Source organism: Notolepis coatsorum (genome assembly GCF_963971535.1).
Source record: "Notolepis coatsorum genome assembly, chromosome: 7".
Classification (NCBI taxonomy): Eukaryota; Metazoa; Chordata; class Actinopteri; order Aulopiformes; family Paralepididae; genus Notolepis; species Notolepis coatsorum.
Genome location: NC_140171.1, coordinates 21,533,731 through 21,546,495, shown reverse-complemented (window position 1 = coordinate 21,546,495; position 12,765 = coordinate 21,533,731).

Sequence of the window (12,765 nt, the reverse complement as noted above, 5' to 3'; positions counted from 1 at the left end):
TTATAGTGCCCTTTTCAGCCTTTGAGCACCTGTCCCTCTAAAGTCATGTGCACGTCCCTGCTGAGGATTGAGTCAGCATTAGTACAATAGCAGGTGTATAAAATGACACATCAAAGGTCTGAGAGTATGAGACATGCGTGAAAGGTGTGGTTGACCACGTTATCGTGACTAAGGTGTGGCTATTTATAGAACATCCTGTTTCTCAGTACACACAATACCAAAATGTTTCAAGTTGATTGCCTTGAAGATAGCTACAGTGTCTAGTTTATAATCCCCATTCAAGTACCGTTTTATGTCAGTACGGGGTGATGGAGGCGAATGGAGGATCCTAATACTGCCAACTCTTATTGTTGGATTAAAGTGGCAATCCTTAATGTCCCCATGGGCTGGACACGTCTTCTTTAAACAAGTCAAGAAGAAACATCACAATAAATCAAGAACATGCATGGTATGTATGTATGGTATGTATGGTATGTATGGTAACTCAGTTACTTCTATTCTGCATCGAACATTGTACATATGTCTATACTGAACACTGTGACCTCTATTTTTATTTCTATTTTACATGCTATACTATTTTATTTCATACTTATCTTGTCTAGCACAGTCTCTGGAGCGTAACAGTAAGAAGCATTTTGTATAAAAGTATTCTGTACTTCTGTATGACAACTATTAAAGAAACTTGAACTTGAAACAAAAAACACTATGAAATCCAAAATAAAATGTAACATAGATAAATGCAACACTCCCAGACATACCCCACGTGAGGTGAGACATGTTTTGTGTGTGCTTGAATTCTACTTCGTTCTCCAATACTCCAAGACTAGTTTAGCCTAAAAGTGCTAATTACTTTATCTTGTGGGTGAATAATTTATTGAATCCTAAATTCGTTAGCCTCATACGATAATTGCCTAAGTAATTGTTTGGCCAAATTGAGATTTCTGCCTAACTGTAATCTCCTCACACTGCTGCATCGCCCTGGCTTAGTGGCTATGTACTCAGCCAATCAGAACGCTTGTTATGTGAAAAGTAATCCCCCTCTGGGGCGTTCCAGTAGCACACCACATAGCGCGCTGAGTCGCGAAGCGGTCGCCCCGGGTTCGTTTCCCAGACCCGGTGGCCATATGCCGCATGTCTTCCCCTCTTCTCCTCCCGTTTCACCCTCTCTCCTCCTCTGTCAGTCCTGCGTGGCCAGAAAAAGCTGAAAATGCTATTTTAACGTTACATACGCAGATGGCGATCGCATGACTTAGGCAATTATCGTATGAGGCTAACAAAATGGTGTGTGTATGACATGTATGTATGTACGAGGAAAAAATGCCTAAGTCACAATATATTTTGTTTAAAAGTCACCTTATTTTGTTACGCAATGGTTGTTGTGTTTTTGTATTTTTGCAAACTTGTTGATACACCTTGTAGAACGTATTTTAACCCATAAGAACCCACAACCATTTCTCCTTCAAGGAAAATTATGAGGGGCATAAGACTGACTAAATAGACTACAAATAACACATTTCTGTTTTTTTTTTTAAATAGCACCCCCTAATGGCAAAGATGTGAAATGTTACATATATGTCACATTGGGCATTAATTATTATTATTTAAACTTAAATGTTACATATAGGAGGTGTGGGCGGGGGTCAGGAAGATCACTGGTTTCAAACAGCAGGGCACAGCTGTTGAGGGCCCGCCAGAGCGTGCAAACGAGTTCAACTCGTTTTTCAACCGCTTTGACCAGAGTGGCCTCCCCACACCCCTCCCCCCACCCATCGACACCAGCACCATATCACACCTACAAAGCAGCCCCCCCACCCCCCACCCACCCACACCCATCAGCAACGGCACCCCACCGCCAACATCAGCAGACTGCCCACCACCCCCAACCCTGACGATCAGTCAGGTCAGTAGGCAGCTCTCCAGGATTAATGTAAACAAGGCCAGAGGACCGGACAACACCAATCCCAGGGTGCTCAAAGTATGTGCGGAGCAGCTGGCAGCACCGCTCCAGCATCTTTTCAACCTCTCCCTGAGGCTGGAGAGGGTGCCCCAGCTCTGGAAGACCTCCTGCATTGTCCCGGTGTCCAAGAAGGGACGTCCCAGCACCCTCAACGACTACAGGCCAATCGCTCTGACGTCACACGTCATGAAGACGTTTGAGAGACTGGTCCTGCAACACCTCAAGCCCCTGGTGCGTGACTCCCTCGACCCCCTGCAGTTTGCATACCAGGCAAACATCGGGGTGGAGGATGCCATCATCTACATGCTCCACAGAGCGTACACACACCTGGAGAAGCCGCGCAGCTCAGTGAGGATTATGTTCTTTGATTTCTCCAGCGCCTTCAACACCATCCAGCCATCACTGCTAGCGGAGAAGCTCTCCGCGATGCAGCTGGAGCACGGCTTGGTGGCCTGGATCAATGACTACCTCACTGAGAGGCCACAGTACGTCAGACTAAAGGACAGTCAGTCTGACGTACTGGTGAGCAACACCGGCGCCCCCCAAGGAACTGTGCTGTCACCCTTCCTCTTCACCCTCTACACCTCAGACTTCTGCCGCACCTCAATCGGGTGCCACCTGCAGAAGTTCTCAGACGACTCCTCCATCGTAAGCTACATCACAGACGATGATGAGGAGGAGTACAGAGTCCCTGGTGGAGAACTTCGTGGGGTGGAGCGACAGCAACCACCTCCAACTCAACACCAGTAAGACCAAGGAGCTGGTGGTGGACTTCCGGAGGGGCAAGAAGAGGCCCCCCCCGATTCCCATCTACATCCGAGGGGTGGATGTGGAGATGGTGGACTCATACAAGTTCCTTGGGGTAGACCTGAACAATAAACTGGACTGGTCGGACAACACAGAGGCCCTCTACAGGAAGGGACAGAGCAGGCTGTTCTTCCTGAGGAGACTCAGGTCCTTCAATGTGTGCAACAGACTGCTGCAGTCTTTTTACCAGTCTGTTGTGGCCAGCATCCTCTTCTATGCTGTGGCATGCTGGGGAGGCTACATCAACTCAAGGGACACCAACAAGCTCAACAAGCTGGTGAGGAAGGCTAGCTCCGTGGTGGGAGTCGAGCTACCTAGACTTGAGGTGATGGCAGAGAGGGGGATGATAAGGAAGCTGGCTGCCATCATGGAGAACCCCTACCACCCCCTCTACGACGAGCTAGTCAAGATGAGAAGCTCGTTCAGCCACAGACTCATTCCCCCCCGACACTCAACTAACCGCCTCTGACAGTCCTTCATACCAGCGGCCATCAGGCTCCACAACAGTGGGCAGCGACTAGCAGCCTCCAGGCTCCACAACAGGGGGCAGCGACAGCGACCAGACATTGACCTGGGACTTATAGGAACCCAAGGAGGACAACCTACACTACCTTAGGCTTACTGCACCTTATGTGGATACTGTGATACTGTGAATAATGTATATTTCAGTGGATACCGTGATACTGTGAATAATGTATACTAAGTAGATAGTCAATTATAACACTACCTTATGCATACTGCACCCTATGTGACACTGTGAATAATGTGAATATTTCTTCAGCTAGTCAGATAGTAAATTATATTGACCATATTGATCAAATTGTTTACACTGCCTGTGTTGTTTTTTACTACCCGTACACTGTGTTGTTTTACTACCTGTACCCCCCCCCTCCCCCCCATGCTGCTATGATGCCTGAATTTCCCCAAGGGGATCAATAAAGGAATATCTTATCTTATCTTATCTTATCTTACATCGGGCGTTAATCATTAAACATATTCCTTATTGGAAAATAAATCAAGCTGACAATCTCTGTCTGTTTGTCTTTTTATTTGCATTTCCTCAAACTATAACTTTCCTTGTTCTGTTTTCCACAACTTTACCTTCGGTTTAAAAAGAAAAACACAACATTTAGCTGAACACAACTGAACTTTCCTTTAGGTTTTACAACACAACATTTTGCTGAACACAACTGAATACAAATAAATAAGACTGCCTCATATTGGAGGTCTTCTCAAAAAAAAATTCAAAAAGGGTTTAGAAACAATGTTAGGTTTTAGCACCATGTTTAAACCCTAGGCCAAATGGAAAGATTTGAAACAATTTCTTTGGGTGGCACTACATGGCACTACATGGTACTACATGGTATTGCATGGCACTACAGGGTATTACAGGGTACTACATGGTACTACATGGCACTTACAGGGTACTACATGGTATTACATGGCACTACAGGGTACTACATGGTACTACATGGCACTACAGGGTAGCTACTACATGGTACTACAAGGTACTACAGGGTACTACATTGTTATGATTAGGGGTGCTGAGAGGGTGAGAACGCAATTGCAGAGGGAAGAGAGGAGGCAGAGACGGCAGGATACGTGGAAATCAAAATAAGTTTACTAACAAAATCATACAAAACAACACTGAGGGGACAGAAAAAACAAAGATGAGCGAAAACGGGATATATAACAACTTACAGCACAGACTAACATGAAACAAGGCAAGGGGAGGCACGAAGTAGGTGAGGGTACAATGAGGGTACGGGAGACAATGACGCCACGAGGAAGTGAAGACAAACAGACACCTAAATACCAACACTAATTAACAACAATCCACACCTGGCAGGGCCAGGCCAAAACACAGAATCACAAACACAACCTAGACACAAAAAGCACTGACACCATAAACACAACTAGACACAAAGGCAATGACACACACAACAACCAGACAGGGGGACGACATCAAACACAGACAGGGATGGCCCAGGATAACAAATAATTAGAAATACATTCAATTACTTGAAACCAACATAAGATGGTCGCCTGCACCATCCGGCTTTGGTCACTGGAGGGAGGTAGGGAACCATTGTCAGGGGGAAGGAAATGTCCACTGTCATTTTCATGCCCGGCCCAGCAAGGGCCGGACCTGGGAACGTAACAGTACCTCCCCCTCAACGGGGGGCTTCCAGACCCCTGAGAATAACGTCCGGACACAGGCGAAGGAGGAAGCTGGGACCCCGGAAGGAACCCAGGGAGAGGACCTGAAAACCTGGGCCCGGGAGGCTGAGCAAAAAACCCAGGAGGGGCATAGCAGCCCGGAGGGCTGAAAACAGGTGCACAAGCCCGGAGAGGGAGGGTGGGGATGGGAACCGAGGCCCGGAGAGGAGAGGCAGGGAAAGAAACAGGGAGCCGGAGAGGGGAGCTGGAGCCGGGAGCAGAGGCTCGACGAGAGGGGGTGGGGATCGGCACTGAGACCCGGAGAGGGGGGCTGAACCTGGGCACCGAGGCCCGACGAGGGGGGGTGGGAATGGATGCAGAGACCCGGAGAGGGGGGCTGGACCTGGGAACAGAGGCCCGACGAGGGGGGGTGGGAATGGGTGCCGAAACCCGGAGAGGGGAGCTGGAACGGAGGCGCGGCGGCGACGACCCTCGGAGCAGGATCTAGCGCAGATCATGGCGAAGACCACGGCGAGGACCAGGGCGCCGATCACGGCGTAGGGCTGGACCAGACGGGGGGCCAGGACCAGTTGAGGAGCCGACATCCGGTGTAGCAGCCGGGCCAGGTGTAGAGGCTGGGCAGGACACGGAGACCGGACCGGTCACGGTGGCGAGGCGTGGAGTAGGATCCGGCGATGAGGGACCTGGAACAGTGACAGCCAGAGATGCGCTGACCGGAACCAGGCTGGCAGCGATGGCCGGAGCTGCGCTGACCGGAACCAGGCTGGCAGCGATGGCCGGATCAGCTGTGGAGGCCTTGCTAGCGATACTAGCCCCGCTTGCCCTCCGAGCCTTGCTAGGCCTTGGAGGTTCGCAAACTGCGGGGACTAGGCTAACCGTGGGGCCTGAAAGAGCTGTAGGGATTAGGCTAGCAGTGGGGACTGTGCTAGCTGGGGAAGCCTGGCTAGCTACTGGAGTGAAGCTAATGGGCGGGGCTCTGCTAGCTGGGGACGCCTGGTTAGCTATAGGAGCGATGCTAACGGGTGGAGCTGTGCTAGCTGGAGACGCCTGGTTAGCTATAGGAGCGATGCTAACGGGCGGAGCTGTGCTAGCTGGGGACTCCTGATTAGCTATAGGAGCAAAGCTAACGGGCGGAGCCGTGCTAGCTAGGGACGCCTGGTTAGCTATAGGAGCGATGCTAACAGGCGGAGCTGTGCTAGCTGGGGACGCCTGGTTAGCTATAGGAACGATGCTAACGGGCGGAACTGTGCTAGCTGGGGACTCCTGGTTAGCTATAGGAGCAATGCTAACGGGCAAAGCTGTGCTAGCTGGGGACTCCTGGTTAGCTATAGGAACGATGCTAACGGGCGGAGCTGTGCTAGCTGGGGACTCCTGGTTAGCTATAGGAGCGATGCTAACGGGCGGAGCTGTGCTAGCTGGGGACGCCTGGTTAGCCATAGGAGCGATGCTAACGGGCGGAGCTGTGCTAGCTGGAGACATCTGGTTAGCTATAGGAGCGAAGCTAACGGACGGGGCTGTGCCAGCTAAAGACATCTGGTCAGCGATGGATATCTGAGCAGCCTCAACGGCGGTGAGGGGCTCTAGGCTGACCGTGAACCTGACACTTTTCGGCAGGCTAGCTGTATTAGCCCTCGACCTACACCCCTCCATGAGGGCAGTGACCTGGTCGGCTATGTCCCGCATCGCTGGCTCGTCTATCGGGCTCTCCGTGGCGACCCGGTCGATCATCCGGAACCAGAACACCCACTTGGCCGGTGAGTAATTCTGTATGTCACCGTCCATCAGGCTCCGGATGATCCTCATAGTATCGGCCACCCCTTCTGCTGCGTTCTCTGGTGGTGGCGTCATTCTGTTATGATTAGGGGTGCTGAGAGGGTGAGAACGCAATTGCAGAGGGAAGAGAGGAGGCAGAGACGGCAGGATACGTGGAAATCAAAATAAGTTTACTAACAAAATCATACAAAACAACACTGAGGGGACTGAAAAAACATAGATGAGCGAAAACAGAATATATAACAACTTACAGCACAGACGAACATGAAACAAGGCAAGGGGAGGCACGAAGTAGGTGAGGGTACAATGAGGGTACGGGAGACAATGGCGCCACGAGGAAGTGAAGATAAACAGACACCTAAATACCAACACAAATTAACAACGATCCACACCTGGCAGGGCCAAGCCAAAACACAGAATCACAAACACAAACACAACCTGGACACAAAAAGCACTTACACCATAAACACAACTAGACACAAAGGCAATGACACACACAACAACCAGACAGGGGGACGACATCAAACACAGACAGGGATGGCCCAGGATAACAAATAATTAGAAATACATTCAATTACTTGAAACCAACATAAGATGGTCGCCTGCACCATCCGGCTTTGGTCACTGGAGGGAGGTAGGGAACCAATGTCAGGGGGAAGGAAATGTCCACTGTCATTTTCATGCCCGGCCCAGCAAGGGCCGGACCTGGGAACGTAACACTACATGGCACTATATGGTACTACATGGCACTACAGGGTACTACATGGCACTACAGGGTACTGCATGGTACTACATGGTACTACATGGTACTACAGGGTAATACATGGTACTACAATAAGAAGATTTTGGATCTGTTTACTGCGCACAGGACCTACCAAAATGAACTGATTAAGACCCTTGGACACTTGGACTAATGCATTCAGTCATTTGGACGGAGTTGTTAAAACTCACTCCACTCAAATCAATAGAGTTATATTTCACTCTACTCAAATCAAATTTAAAGTGACGTGGCTGGGAGAAATGTTGCCAGTCAGTTCAGCCAAAACAAATTCCTGGACCAAGGTCGAACCAGGGAGCTGCTGGAGTCGAAGGCCCTCTGGGAGATAAGAGTGGCAAGCGGCCCCCCCACCCCCAATCCCTATACCCAATCCCCCCTCCTGTATGAGTGCTGGAGGGGTGCCAAAGTGACTGTCTCATCGCCAAGTCCCACCCCCTATGACGGCAACTGTAGTCACCTCCCAGCCCCACCCCCTCCGGTCCTAGCTGACGGCATTGTAGTCGAGTCTGGAAAATCTTCTAATGATTGTGAAATATTTCTGTAATGAGTTGTATGTGTATGTATCAAGCATCCTTGACTTCCAGGGACAACGATGTAAATAAGTCATTGGCTTTTTCATTCCTATCCTTGACTAAAGCAAATATGTGATGTAATAATCTGTATATGTTTTGTTGTCTAAATAAATACCTACCTACCTACCTACCTACCTACCTACCTACCTACCTACCTACCTACCTACCTACCTACCTACCTACCTACCTACCTACCTACATGGCACTACAGGGCACTGCATGGTACTCCATGGTACTACAGGATACTACATGGTACTACAGGGTAATACATGGTACTACAAGGTACTACATGTTACTACAGGGTACTACATGGTACTACAGGGTAATACATGGTACTACATGGTACTAAATGGCACTACAGGGTAATACATGGCACTACATGATACTATATGGTACTACATGGTACTACAGGGTACTACATGGTAATACATGGTACTACAGTGTACTACATGGCACTACATGATACTACATGGTACTACATGTTACTACTACATGGTACTACAGGGTAATACATGGTACTACACGGTAATACCTGGTACTACAGGATACTACATGGTACTACAGGATACTACAGGGTACTACAGGGTACAACATGGAACTACAGGGTACTACATGGTAGTGTTGTCAAAAATATCTAAATATCGATACATATTGATACTGAATATTTAAAACGGTTTCGATACTCATTTCCCAAAATATCGATACTTTCTGCAGTATCGATACCAGCTGGCTTGCTTGCAGTGTTCTACCGCTAGTTGTTGACAGACAGACACACGCTTGCCCCTCCTCCTCCTCCGCTGCAGCCCTCCCCCTCGCAGACCTGTCTTCAGTTTGTAAACAGATTTTAGCTCCGAAGATGGCTAGTGCAGAGCCTCCGCAACTTGTGCTTGTGGATAAAGAAAACAGCAGAAGTGCTGTTTGGAAGTACTTCGGGTTTGAAGTAAATGACGAAGGAAAAGCTAAAGCGTTGTTACAGAGCAGTGCCAACGATACAGCTATTAGCTAACGTTAGCTTATGCTAGCTAGCTGGCCACCTTTATAATTACTTCATGGAAACGGAGTAACGTTAAGTCGACTTCATACTAACTACACTAGTACACGTATGAACTCGACATAACGTTACCGCGTTTCGGGAAAAGCTAAAGATGCCCATTTGCAAGCGTTGTTACAGAGCAGTGCCAACGATACAGCTATTAGCTAACGTTGGCTTATGCTAGCTAGCTGGCCACCTTTATAATTACTTCATGGAAACGGAGTAACGTTAAGTCGAGTTCATACTAACTACACTAGTACACGTATGAACTCGACATAACGTTACCCCTTTTCCATGAAGTGTTTAAATAGCAGCAATCTTGTTGAAAATGTAACGTTAATAAATGCTCCGAGTCCGAGCATAGCTCCGGAGAAATCTCTCTCTCTCTCTCTCTCTCTCTCTCTCTCTCTCTCTCTCTCTCTCTCTCTCTCTCTCTCTCTCTCTCTCTCTCTCTCTCTCGCCGTCATGAAAATTGTAGTAGTTGTTGTCTTAACCAAATAAAAAGCAGCAGCACTATTGCATAACTGAGTCATGTTTGCTATGTATTTCTTTCTTTAGGGGAGTTTGTTTCACAGTTTTAGCATGATGTTTTATAGATGACTAGGTTAAACAGGTTTTTGTTTTTAAGAGGGGTTTGATTTAGATTAGATAATTTAGTTATTTTTAAATGTCTGATCTAAAGATAAACAAAGTGTTATATTTATCTTCTCTTATAGTACCAGAGAGAATCTGAGGAGAATCAACCAGCAACAAAAGCAAACAAAAAAAAAAAATAAAAAATTGGTATCGAAATGGTATCGAAATATCGATACTTTTCAAGGTATCGTATCGAAGTCGAAATTCCAGTATCGTGACAACACTACTACATGGTACTACATGGAAATACAGGGTACTACATGGTACTACAGGGTACTACATGATACTACAGGGTACTACATGACACTACAGGGTACTACATGGCACTACAAGGTAATACATGGCACTACAGGGTACTACATTGAAATATGACTGATATTTGTTTTAATATGCTTTGAACAATTGAACAATATAAAATATATTAACTAAATATCATTGAATCAGACAAATTAACTGAGCAGATCATAATAATTGTTCTTATTGTGACATATATGTCACATAAAATTGTCATGAACATTTTAAGGTTTTTTATTTTTTTTCATTTTTTTTTATTTTTTTCCCCCTTCTTTTTCCGAATTTTCTCCCATCCCACTGTTAGTCGTTATGCCAATTCCCAACCCCCTTCCTGGTTGTTGCGCACTTTCCCCTACTGTTGGTCCGAGAGGCCGGAGACTGTCACATGCTTTCCTCCGACGCATGTGCAGCCAGCCGGCAGCCAGCCTGGCCGCGCAGATTCTCACTTGGAGAGTGTAACGTGTAGGAGGCCGCATTACCTCTCTCCAGATCCTACCCTCGCTGAGCAGGCGCCCCGACCGAACTGTAGGGGTCGCTGTCCACAACGCCCAGGACCCACCCGCCAGCTTTCCCCACCCCCTAATACTGCCAATTGTATTAGTGTGAACGGCCAGCCAAGCTGGTGACAACGCCGGGAGCTGGATTCCAACGCACAAACCCAGCGTCTCCAGCGTTGGTGACGAACGCAATCTCCGCTACGCCACCCGACCGCCCGGAACATTTTAAGGTTAAATGCCCGGTGTGACATTTGTGTCACAGCGATTTCTATCGATTGTTTTCTTTATCATTTTGTTCAAGAAATGTGTTCACAACAGGTTATATATAATAAAGAACATGTTATGTAAGCATTATAATTCTTAAAAGGGCAAATCTTACCTTTTAGCAACAATAATCTAGCTTTTGAATGCTAGCTACTTCTGTCAGCTAAGTCACCACCATCAATCAGCATTGTGGAAAGGTGGTTATGGGAGCACAACATCACATGATCTGTCACATGACCCACCAGGATGTTCCACCGGTGTCCCTTTGGGACTTAATGAGGTAAAATCAAGGATAAAGCTTTATATGGAAATTTCCAGAACATGTAAAGTACATATGACACCTGTGTTACCGTGGGTCGTTAACACATTCTGCGCCATAAACGAGTTAACTCGTTATTGGCCGCCATGCGTTGAGCGCCAGAAACAAGTTAACTCGTTTTTGGGATCGTTATTTCATTTATTCGCTATATCTATTCATAATTCATAGCTGCAGCCTCTGGTATCCTCTTCAGAGCCTGTCTGAGCTGACAGACGGTCAACACCGCCCTCTACTGCCAGGCAGAGCTATTGCATCTCATTGGAAATGGGTTGGTGTGTTTTAGGGGGCGATCTGAGCCGGGCGGGCGGGGTTGAAATACTCGGGCGAACCAGTTCTATACAACGGTGGCATCGAGCAGTAACTCTGCCCGCCCGTCATTGTGAACCGGTCGGTATTGTGGTGCGGACCTCCACAAGCATTATTTGGAATTGCGATCAGATATTTGGATTATCTCTTTTGCATTACATCAGATGCAAGGTAAGAAGATTATTTATCAATTTGATCGTTGATCTGACATTTATTTCTACCGCGATCACAGCTATATGTGTGGACCGTGTATGGCTGTTTACCGTTGGCTGCGGTGGGGGTGGAGGGGGGAGCGCCCCGCTACGACGGTAATTTCATGTATGGACGAGGAGACAGTTTATTTCAGGAAGATTAGATAATCAGCCGAAAAATTACAACGTGATGAATGGATTACTGTTACAAAGGATCAGATTAAACCGAATATATATATTTATTGATTGATATATATTGCATAGTATTTGTATATCGTTTGATATCCCTTGTATATTCCTTGTACATATACACGGAATATCCCTTTAGCCTAGTACAGACCATAATATTTCATTCTCCTATTGGACAGCGGTCCACAGGCGCCAGGGCCGTGCCTCCAGAGTCAGGTTCAAAGCCACCGTCAAGACATGTCTGTACATGCCCGGCCTTGCCCAGGAATACGAGACAGAAATGAGGTTGGCACTAGATTGTTCGCCGTGCATATAAATATGGCGCAGGTGAATACAGAAGTAGAGTTAACCAATAAGTTGAAGCCTCACCCACGATACTCCGTGCGGTGAAGTATGGCCTGTTTGGCCCCAAATAGAGCCCGCGTGCGAATTAATAACTGAATTGTCAGAGTTTGGCGCTATACCGTCGAGTGCGACATATTTCTATTAAGTCAGTAATAGTCTATTTGTGTATAGTGTATCGTGCGGCTAAAGTTCTACAGTGACCAGCATCACCAACGCTTCCTCGTATCAGCTAGAGTGCTTATCCAGGCTGGGCTGCTTTCATGGCGCTTTCACCCGAGGAGACCTAGACGAGAACCGTGTGGACATGTACACTGGATTAATCTACCCGACGACTACATAGCCCTTTGCGGCTGGATTATATTTGTTTTGGTCCTGTGATTTATGGAGCGGAGAATCGCAGACGCCTACACGTGTGGGATTTACCCTGTGAGGAGCCACGTCGAGTCTGCGCCTCAGAGAGCCTGAGGCCGGCTAGCTTTCTTCACTGTGGAGCTACAGTCTACGGAGAACAGCTGTATTCGTCTGTGGATCAAGAGACTATTGCACCGTCTCCTGTACTTGGAGTCTCCTTAGTCATCGTTGACCAGACTCTCTACTACCGACAGATCCTCTACCCCTGCTGG